This window comes from Ranitomeya variabilis, chromosome 3, assembly GCF_051348905.1.
Source record: "Ranitomeya variabilis isolate aRanVar5 chromosome 3, aRanVar5.hap1, whole genome shotgun sequence".
Taxonomy (NCBI): Eukaryota; Metazoa; Chordata; class Amphibia; order Anura; family Dendrobatidae; genus Ranitomeya; species Ranitomeya variabilis.
Genome location: NC_135234.1, coordinates 606561627 through 606574834, shown reverse-complemented (window position 1 = coordinate 606574834; position 13208 = coordinate 606561627). Strand labels below are relative to the sequence as shown.

General features: G+C 46.8%; 1 protein-coding gene and 1 long non-coding RNA gene across 2 annotated transcripts in view; one reads left to right on the top strand and one right to left on the bottom strand.

Moving 5' to 3' along the window:
• The window catches only part of CNMD (chondromodulin), a 146335-nt gene that overhangs the window by 67101 nt on the left and 66026 nt on the right, over window positions 1-13208 (bottom strand). The window lies entirely within an intron of this gene.
• LOC143816653 (uncharacterized) overlaps window positions 12894-13208 on the top strand; it is a 36529-nt gene continuing 36214 nt past the window's right edge. The window contains exon 1 of the long non-coding RNA XR_013223973.1: window positions 12894-13041. This is a non-coding gene — a long non-coding RNA (uncharacterized LOC143816653). The remainder of the gene's footprint in view (window positions 13042-13208) is intronic.

Below are 13208 nucleotides of genomic sequence, written 5' to 3'. Positions count from 1 at the left end.
TACAGACTGATACAGAGGGGCGAGGACCCTGCCCTTGCAGGCTTACATTCTACAGAATGGTGGGGACGGAGACAATAGGTTGAGGGTTGCAGGAGCTCTGGTGTTGGTGAGGCGGTAGCTCTGGTAGTGGTGAGGAGGCAGCGGGGTCAGTGCAGGCTGTAGGCTTTCCTTAGGTAGGTTTTCAGGTTCCGTCTGAAGGATCCGAATGTGGCTGATAGTCGGACGTGTTGGGGCAAAGAATTCCAGAGGATGGGCGATATTCGGAAGAAGGAGGCAGTGGAGGAGAGTGTGGAGGAGAGAAGGAGGTCTTGGGAGGACCGGAGATTATGTGAGGGAAGATATCGGGAGATTAGTTCAGAGATATATGGAGGAAACAGGTTACGGATGGCTTTGTAGGTCAGTATTAGTAATTTGAACTGGATACGCTGAGGGAATGGGAGCCAGTGAAGAGATTTGCAGTGGGGGGAAGCGGAGGAGTAGCGAGGAGAGAGATGAATTGGTCGGGCAGCAGAGTTAAGGATGGACTGGAAAGATGCAAGGGTATTAGCAGGGAGGCCACAGAGAAGGATGTTGCAGTAGTCAAGGCGGGAGATGATGAGGGCATGCACAAGCATTTTAGTAGATTGACGGTTGAGGAAAGGACGGATTCTGGAGATATTTTTGAGCTGGAGGCAACAGGAGGTGGAAAGAGCTTGGATGTGTGGTTTGAAGGACAGGGAAGAGTCAAGGGTTACTCCGAGGCAGCGGACTTCCGATACGGGGAAAGTGTGATGTCATTAATTGCGATAGATAGGTCACGTAAGGAAGATCTATGAGATGGAGGACAGATGATGAGTTCAGATTTGTCCACATTGAGTTTGAGGAAGCAAGAGGAGAAGAAGGAGGATATGGCTGATAGACACTCCAGGATTCTGGACAGCAGAGATGACGTCTGAGCCACAGAGGTAGATCTGAGTGTCATCAGCATAAAGGTGGTACTGGAACCCATGGGATTTTATGAGTTGTCCCAGGCCAAGTGTATAGATTGAGAATAGTAAGGTTCCTAGAACAGAGCCTTGGGCGGACTCCAACAGAGAGAGGGTGGGATGAGGAGGTAGTGTGGGAGTGGGAGACGCTAAGTGTGCGGTTGGAAAGGTATGAGGAGATCCAGGATAGAGCTAGGTCTTTGATGCCAAAGGAGGAGAGGATCTGAAGTAGGAGTCAATTGTCAACTGTGTCGAAAGCAAAGGACAGGTCTAGAAGGAGGAGTATAGAGTATTGTCCGTTAGCTTTGGCTGTACGTAGGTCGTTAGTAATTTTGGTCAGGGCTATCTCAGTTGAGTGATGGGGGCAGAAACCAGATTGTAGATTGTCAAAGAGCAAGTTAGATGATAGGTGGAAGGAAAGTTCAGCGTGGACGTGCTGCTCCAGGAGTTTGGAAGCGAATGGGTGCAGCGATATTGGGAGATAGCTGTCATGATCTGCTTAGTTTGTGGGATTAGGTAGTTTAGAGGTTAATCTGGACGGCCTCACTATGGGATTCTGGTAGACTTCTTATAGCCTCATTGTGGTGTCATTCCTCGTTGCTTATACTCTGACCCTTGGCCGAGTGTGTGTGACCCTGGTGTGCCTGTGTCTTTGCTTTGTGCCTGTGCTTTGTGCCTGTGCTATTTTATGCTTTTCTGGTTCTGATCTGGCTCTGTCCATGTTAAGAGTTCTGCCTGTCCCTCCTGTACTGCGCTGCTATATCCGTGTATGACTCCTTGCTTACATTCTGACTATTCTCTGATCGTCCCTCCTGTACTGTGCCGCCCTCTCCATGTATGACCCCCGCTCGTCCAACCTGAGTTCCCCTCTCCTCTACTTCAGGTTCCCTGTAGAATCCTGCACTCATCTCCAGCAGCAGGATGCTAAGCCCCACCCCCTGAGGTCACATGATCGCAGGTCCTTCTGTTTTCTGTCATCCTCACCACACTGCTCAGGTCCAGTCTGCCTGAGCTTTCCCTGCAGTATCTGACCCCGGGATCTCCCGCAGTGTGGGTGAGTCACCCTGCTCAGCCATGGCAGTGCGCCGGAGCTGACAGGATCCTGATATTATAAGCGACCTTACATTTTTTAGGGTTGGGGAAAGTTGTGTATTTTTTTGTGCAAATTAGCAGCATGGATCCCCTGCAGGCTTTGGCTGATCAGGTCAAGCATCTAACCCAAATGTTCCAAAAGCTCAATATGGAACAGCACACGATGGCCCATACCCAACAGCAGTTGGTGAACACCGTGCAGGGGGCTGTTGCGGCAGGGTCTCCTGGTTCTGGGAGTAGGGATGTATCTGTGGTATCCCCTGAATCTCTGGTCAAATTACCTGATTTATTTTCAGGGGATAAAAAGGAGTTTAGGTCCTTCAGGGAGGGATGTAAGCTTTTTTTTTTTCTTTATGGCCCCGTTCCTCTGGGGACGAGTTCCAGAGGGTGGGGGGTCATTATTTCTTTACTGAGAGGTGCCCTCCAAGCATGGGCTTTTTCTCTGTCTCCCACTGCCCCCGAGAGAATGACAGACGATGCCTTCTTTGAAGCCTTGGGCTGCATGTATGATGAGCCTGACAGTACGTATGGCTGAAGATATGGTCATGAGTGTGCATCAGGGTAAACGCTCGGCTGAGTGGTTTTGTGCAGAGTTTCAATGCTGGGCAGCGGAGGTCTCATGGAATGATGCCACCCTTCGGGGCTTATTCCATATAGGCCTGTCCGAATGCCTCCAAGATGCTCTGGCCCTCCATTCACCACTTGACACCTTGGAGGATGCCAATGGACTGCAGTCTTCGGGCTAGGGGTGTCATGCAGTCTGAAACATCCCTATTTTCCGGCAGCAAAGAGACTGGTATCACTCCTGAACCCATGGAGATTGGCGCCACTTCGGTCAAAGAGATGGAGAGGAGACGCCGCCGGGAGAAGCAGCTCTGTTGTTATTGCGGGGAGTGTGGTTATTGGAAAAAGGATTGCCCTTCGTGCCCATCATCATCCAAAGCAACAGGAAACGACTAGGTCTGGGTAGTGGTCGAGGAGGCTGCTCAGACCTGCAGGTACTTTCTTCCTCATGTCCTAAAGTTTTTCTAAGGGTTGAACTGCTGGTAGACAATGTCCGTTTTTTCTCTACAGCACTGGAGGACAGTGGTTCATCACTCAACCTGGTCAGCTCTGATGTCATTTCCCAATACCAGATAGGGACAGTCAGGCTTCCTACACCACTTAAGGTCGTGGCTATCGACTCATCTCCTATTACCCAAACTGGGATAATTTCTGTTTCTGAAAAGTTTGTGTTGAAAATTGGTTCTTCCCATGTGGAAGAGATTAAATGTTTTGTCATGGACAAATTACCAGCAGGGCTGGTGCTGGGCATGCCGTGGCTTCGGTGCCATAACACAGTGATTGACTGGGAATCTGGGCAGATTGCTAAGTGGGGGTCCAAGTGTGCTGACTGTTACCATAAATCTATTTGTTAAGTGAAAATCGCAAAACCTGTCTCTGTGTCTTCTAATGTCTGGAGGGTATTCCGGAGTACCTGAGTGTTGTGGATTCTGTTTGTGGGCTCCCTCTGGTGGTTACTGCTGGTACTGGGTGACTTTGGTGGGTTGCGGCCTTTGGTTTCCACCTGTCCATCAGAGGCTGGGTGTTTCCTATTTTACCTGGCCTTTCTGTCATTCCCTTGCCGGCTATCAATGTATTCAGATGTGCTCTGTTTGGTTCCTGCCTACCTGCTCCCAGATCTTTCAGGATAAGCTAAGTGCTGATTTTCAGTTGTTTGGTTTTTTGTCCAGCTTGCTTATTATGTCTCTATGCTAGCTGGTAGCTCTAGTGGACTGAGGTTCTCCCCATGTGCCATGAGTTGGCACATGGGTTCTTGTAATCTCAGGATGGTTTTTTTGATTAGGGTTTTTTGCTGACCGCTCAGTCCCCTTTTGTATCGTTCTGCTTTCTAGTTTACAGCGGGCCTCAATTTGCTAAAACTATATATATCATCTCTATGTGTGTGCCTTCCTCTCATTTCACCGTCAATACATGTGGGGGGCAACTATATCTTTTGGGGTTCATTCCTCTGGAGGCAAGTGAGGTCTTTATTTTCTCTGCAGTGCTAGTTAGCTCTTAGGCTGGTGCGTGGCGTCTAGAACCAACGTAGGCACGCTCCCTGGCTATCTCTAGTTGCGTTTGTCAGGCGTAGGGCAGCGGTCAGCCCAGGTTCCATCACCCTAGAGCTCGTCCGTTATTTATTTGTACTTTGCTTGTCCTGTGCTATCCCTAGCCATTGGGATTCATGACAGTATAGCCGGCCCACAAAGTGTTAATTGTTTGGGCTGAAGCAGGAGAAAAAGAAGTGTTTAAGGGAAATTTTTTTTTTTTTCCCTTCAGAGTTTTGCTGCCTAGCCCTTAATTGCTGTCTAGCTGCTTCTTACCTCCTCTTAACCCTTGAATGGCTCTGATCTTAGCTGTTTAACATGGATGTCCAGAGTTTGGCTTCCAGCCTGAGTAATCTCGCGGCAAAAGTTCAAAACATACAGGATTTTGTTGTTAACACTCCCATGTCTGAACCTAGAATTCCTATTCCAGAGTTCTTTTCTGGAGATAGATCTACCTTCCTGAATTTCAGGAACAATTGTAAATTGTTTCTTTCTTTAAAATCTCGCTCCTCTGGAGACCCTGCTCAACAGGTCAAGATTGTAATATCTTTCCTGCGGGGCGACCCTCAGAATTGGGCATTTGCATTGGCACCAGGGGATCCTGCATTGCTCAGTGTGGATGCGTTTTTTCTGGCATTGGGATTGCTCTATGAGGAACCTAACCTGGAGATTCAGGCTGAAAAGGCTTTATTAGCCCTCTCTCAGGGGCATGATGAAGCGGAAATATATTGTCAAAAATTTCGGAAATGGTCGGTGCTTACTCAGTGGAATGAGTGCGCCCTGGCTGCAAACTTCAGAAATGGTCTTTCTGAGGCCATTAAGGATATTATGGTGGGGTTCCCTACGCCTACAGGTCTGAATGAGTCTATGGCTATGGCCATTCAGATTGATCGGCGTTTACGGGAGCGCAAACCCGTGCACCAGTTGGCGGTGTCTTCTGAACAGGCACCTGAGACTATGCAATGTGATAGAATTCAGTCCAGAAGTGAACGGCAAAATTATAGGCGGAAAAATGGATTGTGTTTTTATTGTGGTGATTCAGCTCATGTTATATCAGCATGCTCTAAACGCACCAAAAGGGTTGATAAATCTTTTGCCATTGGTACTCTGCAGCCTAAGTTCATTTTGTCTGTGACTCTGATTTTTTCACTGTCTTCCATTTCCGTCGATGCCTATGTGGATTCGGGCGCTGCCCTGAGTCTTATGGATTGGTCATTTGCTAAACGCTGCGGTTTTAGTCTGGAGTCTCTGGAAGTTCCTATTCCTCTGAAGGGAATTGACTCTACACCATTGGCTATGAATAAACCGCAGTATTGGACACAAGTGACCATGCGCATGACTCCCGTTCATCAGGAGGTGATTCGCTTCCTTGTACTGTATAATTTACATGATGTACTAGTGCTTGGTCTGCCATGGTTACAAACTCATAATCCTGTCCTGGACTGGAAAACTATGTCTGTGTTAAGCTGGGGATGTCAGGGGGTTCATGATGATGCACCTCCGATTTCAATCGCTTCATCTACTCCTTCTGAGATCCCTGAGTTTTTGTCTGACTATAGGGATGTTTTTGAGGAGCCTAAGCTCAATTCGCTCCCTCCTCATAGAGATTGTGACTGTGCTATAGAATTGATTCCTGGCAGTAAGTTCCCTAAGGGTCGTTTATTTAATCTGTCACTGCCAGAGCATACTGCTATGCGGAATTATATTAAGGAGTCCTTGGAAAAGGGACATATTCGTCCATCTTCGTCCCCTCTGGGAGCAGGTTTTTTTTTCGTGGCAAAAAAAGATGGTTCCCTGAGGCCTTGTATAGATTATCGCCTTCTGAATAAGATTACAGTCAAATATCAGTATCCATTGCCATTATTGACTGATTTGTTTGCTCGCATTAAGGGGGCTAGGTGGTTCACTAAGATAGATCTTCGCGGTGCGTATAATCTGGTGCGGATAAAACAGGGTGATGAGTGGAAAACCGCATTTAATACGCCTGAGGGCCATTTTGAGTATTTTGTAATGCCTTTTGGACTCTCCAATGCTCCGTCAGTCTTTCAGTCCTTTATGCACAATATTTTCCGTGAATATCTGGATAAGTTTATGATTGTGTATTTGGATGATATTTTGGTGTTTTCTGATGACTGGGAGTCTCATGTTCTACAGGTCAGGAAGGTGTTTCAGGTTCTGCGGGCCAATTCTCTGTTTGTGAAGGGCTCAAAGTGTCTCTTCGGAGTCCAGAAGATTTCTTTTTTGGGGTACATTTTTTCTCCTTCTACTATTGAGATGGATCCCGTCAAGGTTCAGGCAATTTGTGACTGGACACAACCTACATCTGTTAAGAGCCTTCAGAAGTTCTTGGGGTTTGCTAATTTTTATCGTCGGTTCATTGCTAATTTTTCCAGTATTGTTAAACCTTTGACTGATTTGACTAAAAAGGGTGCTGATGTTGCTGATTGGTCTCCTGCGGCCGTGGAGGCCTTTCAGGAACTTAAGCGCCGGTTTTCTTCTGCTCCTGTGTTGTGTCAACCAGATGTTTCACTTCCTTTTCAGGTTGAGGTTGATGCTTCCGAGATTGGAGCGGGGGCGGTTTTGTCACAGAGAAGTTCTAATGGCTCGGTGATGAAGCCATGTGCATTCTTCTCTAGAAAATTCTCGCCCGCCGAGCGCAATTATGATGTGGGTAATCGGGAGCTTTTGGCCATGAAGTGGGCATTTGAGGAGTGGCGTCATTGGCTTGAGGGTGCTAAACATCATGTAGTGGTCTTGACTGATCACAAGAATCTCATTTACCTTGAGTCTGCCAGGCGTTTGAATCCTAGACAGGCTCGTTGGTCGTTGTTTTTTTCTATTTTCGTGGTTTCATACCTGCCAGGTTCAAAGAATGTGAAGGCAGATGCTCTTTCCAGGAGTTTTGTGCCTGACTCTCCTGGAGACTCTGGGCCTACTGGTATCCTTAGGGATGGGGTAATATCGTCCGCCGTATCCCCAGACTTGTGACGTGCATTGCAGGAGTTTCAGGTGGATAAACCGGATCGTTGTCCACCAGAAAGACTGTTTGTTCCGGATGATTGGACCAGTAGAGTCATCTCCGAGGTCCATTCTTCTGTGTTGGCTGGTCATCCTGGAATATTTGGTACTAGAGACTTGGTGGCCAGGTCTTTTTGGTGGCCTTCCTTGTCTAGGGATGTGCGTACCTTTGTGCAGTCTTGTGAAGTGTGTGCTCGAGCTAAGCCTTGCTGTTCTCGGGCCAGTGGGTTGTTGTTATCCTTGCCCATCCCGAAGAGGCCTTGGACGCACATTTCCATGGATTTTATTTCTGATCTCCCGGTTTCACAGAAAATGTCCGTTATCTGGGTTGTGTGTGACCGTTTTTCTAAGATGGTTCATTTGGTGCCCTTGCCTAAGTTGCCTTCCTCCTCTGAGTTGGTCCCTTTATTTTTTCAGAACGTGGTTCGTTTGCATGGGATTCCGGAGAATATCGTTTCTGACAGGGGATCCCAGTTTGTGTCTAGATTTTGGCGGACGTTTTGTGCCAAGATGGGCATTGATTTGTCTTTCTCGTCTGCATTCCATCCTCAGACGAATGGCCAGACGGAGCGAACTAATCAGACCTTGGAAACTTATTTGAGGTGGTTTGTTTCTGCTGATCAAGATGACTGGGTTGCTTTTTTGCCACTGGCCGAATTTGCTCTTAATAATCGGGCTAGTTCTGCCACGTTGGTCTCTCCTTTTTTTTGTAATTCGGGGTTTCATCCTCGTTTTTCCTCTGGTCAGGTGGAGTCTTCGGATTGTCCTGGAGTGGACGTGGTGGTGGACAGGCTACATCAGATTTGGAATCAGGTGGTGGACAATTTGAAGTTATCTCAGGAGAAGACTCAGCAGTTTGCTAATCGCCGTCGCCGCGTGGGTCCCCGACTTCTTGTTGGGGATTTGGTGTGGTTGTCTTCTCGTTTTGTCCCTATGAAGGTCTCTTCTCCTAAGTTCAAGCCTCGGTTCATCGGTCCTTATAGGATCTCGGAAATTCTTAACCCTGTATCTTTTCGTTTGGATCTCCCAGCATCGTTTGCTATTCATAATGTGTTCCATCGGTCGTTGTTGCGGAGGTATGAGGTGCCCGTTGTTCCTTCGGTTGAGCCTCCTGCTCCGGTGCTGGTGGAGGGAGAATTGGAGTATGTTGTTGAGAAGATCTTGGATTCTCGTGTTTCCAGACGCAAACTCCAGTATTTGGTTAAGTGGAAGGGTTATGGTCAGGAGGATAATTCCTGGGTGGTCGCCTCCGATGTTCATGCGACTGATTTGGTCCGCGCCTTCCATAGAGCTCACCCTGATCGCCCTGGGGGTTCTCGTGAGGGTTCGGTGACCCCTCCTCAAGGGGGGGGTACTGTTGTGGATTCTGTTTGTGGGCTCCCTCTGGTGGTTACTGCTGGTACTGGGTGACTTTGGTGGGTTGCGGCCTTTGGTTTCCACCTGTCCATCAGAGGCTGGGTGTTTCCTATTTTACCTGGCCTTTCTGTCATTCCCTTGCCGGCTATCAATGTATTCAGATGTGCTCTGTTTGGTTCCTGCCTACCTGCTCCCAGATCTTTCAGGATAAGCTAAGTGCTGATTTTCAGTTGTTTGGTTTTTTGTCCAGCTTGCTTATTATGTCTCTATGCTAGCTGGTAGCTCTAGTGGACTGAGGTTCTCCCCATGTGCCATGAGTTGGCACATGGGTTCTTGTAATCTCAGGATGGTTTTTTTGATTAGGGTTTTTTGCTGACCGCTCAGTCCCCTTTTGTATCGTTCTGCTTTCTAGTTTACAGCGGGCCTCAATTTGCTAAAACTACAGTGGGGCAAAAAAGTATTTAGTCATTCAGCAATAGTGCAAGTTCCACCACTTAAAAAGATGAGAGGCGTCTGTAATTTACATCATAGGTAGACCTCAACTATGGGAGACAAACTGAGAAATAAAAATCCAGAAAATCACATTGTCTGTTTTTTTATCATTTTATTTGCATATTATGGTGGAAAATAAGTATTTGGTCAGAAACAAAATTTCATCTCAATACTTTGTAATATATCCTTTGTTGGCAATGACAGAGGTCAAACGTTTTCTGTAAGTCTTCACAAGGTTGCCACACACTGTTGTTGGTATGTTGGCCCATTCCTCCATGCAGATTTCCTCTAGAGCAGTGATGTTTTTGGCTTTTCGCTTGGCAACACGGACTTTCAACTCCCTCCAAAGGTTTTCTATAGGGTTGAGATCTGGAGACTGGCTAGGCCACTCCAGGACCTTGAAATGCTTCTTACGAAGCCACTCCTTCGTTGCCCTGGCGGTGTGCTTTGGATCATTGTCATGTTGAAAGACCCAGCCACGTTTCATCTTCAATGCCCTTGCTGATGGAATGAGGTTTGCACTCAAAATCTCACGATACATGGCCCCATTCATTCTTTCATGTACCCGGATCAGTCGTCCTGGCCCCTTTGCAGAGAAACAGCCCCAAAGTATGATGTTTCCACCACCATGCTTTACAGTAGGTATGGTGTTTGATGGATGCAACTCAGTATTCTTTTTCCTCCAAACACGACAAGTTGTGTTTCTACCAAACAGTTCCAGTTTGGTTTCATCAGACCATAGGACATTCTCCCAAAACTCCTCTGGATCATCCAAATGCTCTCTAGCAAACTTCAGACGGGCCCGGACATGTACTGGCTTAAGCAGTGGGACACGTCTGGCACTGCAGGATCTGAGTCCATGGTGGCGTAGTGTGTTACTTATGGTAGGCCTTGTTACATTGGTCCCAGGTCTCTGCAGTTCATTCACTAGGTCCCCCCGCGTGGTTCTGGGATTTTTGCTCACCGTTCTTGTGATCATTCTGACCCCACGGGGTGGGATTTTGCGTGGAGCCCCAGATCGAGGGAGATTATCAGTGGTCTTGAATGTCTTCCATTTTCTAATTATTGCTCCCACTGTTGATTTCTTCACTCCAAGCTGGTTGGCTATTGCAGATTCAGTCTTCCCAGCCTGGTGCAGGGCTACAATTTTGTTTCTGGTGTCCTTTGACAGCTCTTTGGTCTTCACCATAGTGGAGTTTGGAGTCAGACTGTTTGAGGGTGTGCACAGGTGTCTTTTTATACTGATAACAAGTTTAAACAGGTGCCATTACTACAGGTAATGAGTGGAGGAAAGAGGAGACTCTTATAGAAGAAGTTACAGGTCTGTGAGAGCCAGAAATCTTGATTGTTTGTTTCTGACCAAATACTTATTTTCCACCATAATATGCAAATAAAATGATAAAAAAACAGACAATGTGATTTTCTGGATTTTTATTTCTCAGTTTGTCTCCCATAGTTGAGGTCTACCTATGATGTAAATTACAGACGCCTCTCATCTTTTTAAGTGGTGGAACTTGCACTATTGCTGACTGGCTAAATACTTTTTTGCCCCACTGTATATATATCATCTCTATGTGTGTGCCTTCCTCTCATTTCACCGTCAATACATGTGGGGGGCAACTATATCTTTTGGGGTTCATTCCTCTGGAGGCAAGTGAGGTCTTTATTTTCTCTGCAGTGCTAGTTAGCTCTTAGGCTGGTGCGTGGCGTCTAGAACCAACGTAGGCACGCTCCCTGGCTTTCTCTAGTTGCGTTTGTCAGGCGTAGAGCAGCGGTCAGCCCAGGTTCCATCACCCTAGAGCTCGTCCGTTATTTATTTGTACTTTGCTTGTCCTGTGCTATCCCTAGCCATTGGGATTCATGACACCTGAGAGACTTTGAGGACGTGTTTTCTGAGAGTGAAGCTGAGGCGTTACCGCCTCATAGGCCTTTTGATTGTGCCATCGATCTGATTCCTGGAGCCAAATTGCCCAAAAGCTCGCCTGTTCAATCTGTCAGGCCCCGAGCGCCTAGCTATGAAATAGTATATTTCTGAAAGTCTCCGTAAGGGGCACATAAGACCCTCAGTTTCCCCGGTAGCAGCGGGGTTTTCCTTTGTTAAGAAAAAAGATGGCGGCCTACGTCCCTGCCTCGACTTTCGAGAACTAAATAAAATTACTGTCAGGAACACATATCCCCTTCCGTTGATTCCTGATCCCTGTATCCAGCTCTCTGGCTCCAAATGGTTTTCTAAACTGGATCTGAGGGGGGCTTACAACTTAATAAGAATACGAGAAGGGGACGAGTGGAAAATGGATTTCCTTACGTCTGATGGGTTGTTTGAAAATCTAGTAATGCCATTTGGGCTCACCAACGCACCCACAGTGTTTCAAAATTTTATCAATGTGGTATTTTTGGATCTCATTGGCCGTTTTGCAGTGGTATACCTAGATGATATCCTGATATATTCTGTTGACAGAGTTTCCCATTTGTAGCATGATAAAACAGTGCTTCAGAGGCTCAGAGAAAACCAATTGTTCATCAATCTCGAGAAATGTTCATCTTTTGTTCAGGAATTGTCATTTCTAGGTCTGATAATTTCACCTCAGGGGTTTCGCATGGATCCCAAGAAATTGCAAGCTATTGTGGAGTGGGTCCAGCCCCGGGACCTTAGGGGATTCCAGCACTTCTTGGGATTCGCAAATTATTATCACAAGTTTATTAAAGGTTTTTCACAGGTGACTAAGTCTCTCACGGACCTCACTTGTAAAGGGGCAGATGTCAGAAACTGGTCCTCGTTAGCTAAACAATCCTTTCTAATGCTAAAAAACTGTTTTTCTTCTTCTCCTATCCTGTTCCAATCGGACCCTTACAAACCATTCGTGGTTGAAGTGGATGCTTCCGAGGTGGGGGTGGGGGCAGTTTTATCGCAAGGACCAGCTTCTCTGACTAATCTCAGGCCATGTGTCTATTTTTCTAAGAAATCTTCTCCAGCGGAGAAAAATTATGATGTAGGCAACAGAGAGCTTCTGGCCATTAAATTGGCGTTCGAAGAATGGAGACACTTTTTGGAGGGGGCGGCTCATCCTATTACAGTTATCACTGACCATAAAAATTTAGAGTACATCAAATCTGCTAAAATACTGACTCCCAGGCAAGCTCGCTGGTCACTTTTTTTTTTCCAGATTTCAGTTTTCTATTACCTTTCGGCCAGCATCTAAAAACGTAAAGGCTGATGCCTTATCGCGTAGTTTTGAGCCGTTATCCGCCCCAGATCCGCCGTCCCCCATTCTTCAACCCAGTCTTGTGGTTGCCGAGGTGTCGTCGGAATTGGAGCAAGAGATTGTTGGGGCTCAATCTTTGGCTCCAAGCTCCAAACCTGTAGACAATTGTCCCGCAGCATTTGCGCAACAAACTCCTGTGGGAGTTCCATCATTCGAAGTTGAGTGCACACCCTGGTATGGCCGCCACATGGGAAGCAGTTGCAAGGGTCTTTTGGTGGCCTTTAATAGCTTCAGATATCAAGAAACATATTGCAGCATGTAGGATATGTGCCCATTCTAAGAGCTCGAGTTGCCGGCCGGCCGGGGAATTGCTGCCTTTGCCAGTCCCAGGAAGGACATGGACTCACTTGTCCATGGACTTCATCACCAATCTTCCATCATCCCATGGTAATACGGTTATTTGGGTAGTGGTGGATAGGTTTTCTAAGTTGGCACATTTTCTACTCATGACAAGTTTACCTTCAGCAGAGACGCTCTCTAAATATTTCCTGTGCCAGGTGGTACTCTTATACGGGGTTCCCACTAATGTGTCAGACAGAGGGACTCAGTTTGTGTCTAAATTCTGGTGAGCCTTCTGCAAAAAATTGGGGATATCTCTGTCTTTTTCCTCAGTGCATCACCCAGTAGCCAACGGACAAACTGAACACACCAACCAGTCGCTTGAACAAATTCTTCATTGCCTGACTTCTACCCTGCAAAGCGACTGGTCTGATGCCTTACCATTAGCAGAATTCGCCTTCAACAACCGGGTAAACCAGTCTACCGGTAGGTCACCATTTTTTATTAATTATGGGATGAACCCTTATTTTGGCGAATTTTCTTGAATAGATTCTGGTTGTCCAGGGGCAGAGGACAGGGTCAATCTTCTCAAGGATCTTTGGACTAAGGTTTGTTTAAATATTTCTAAGGCTCAGGAGAAATATAAACGTTTC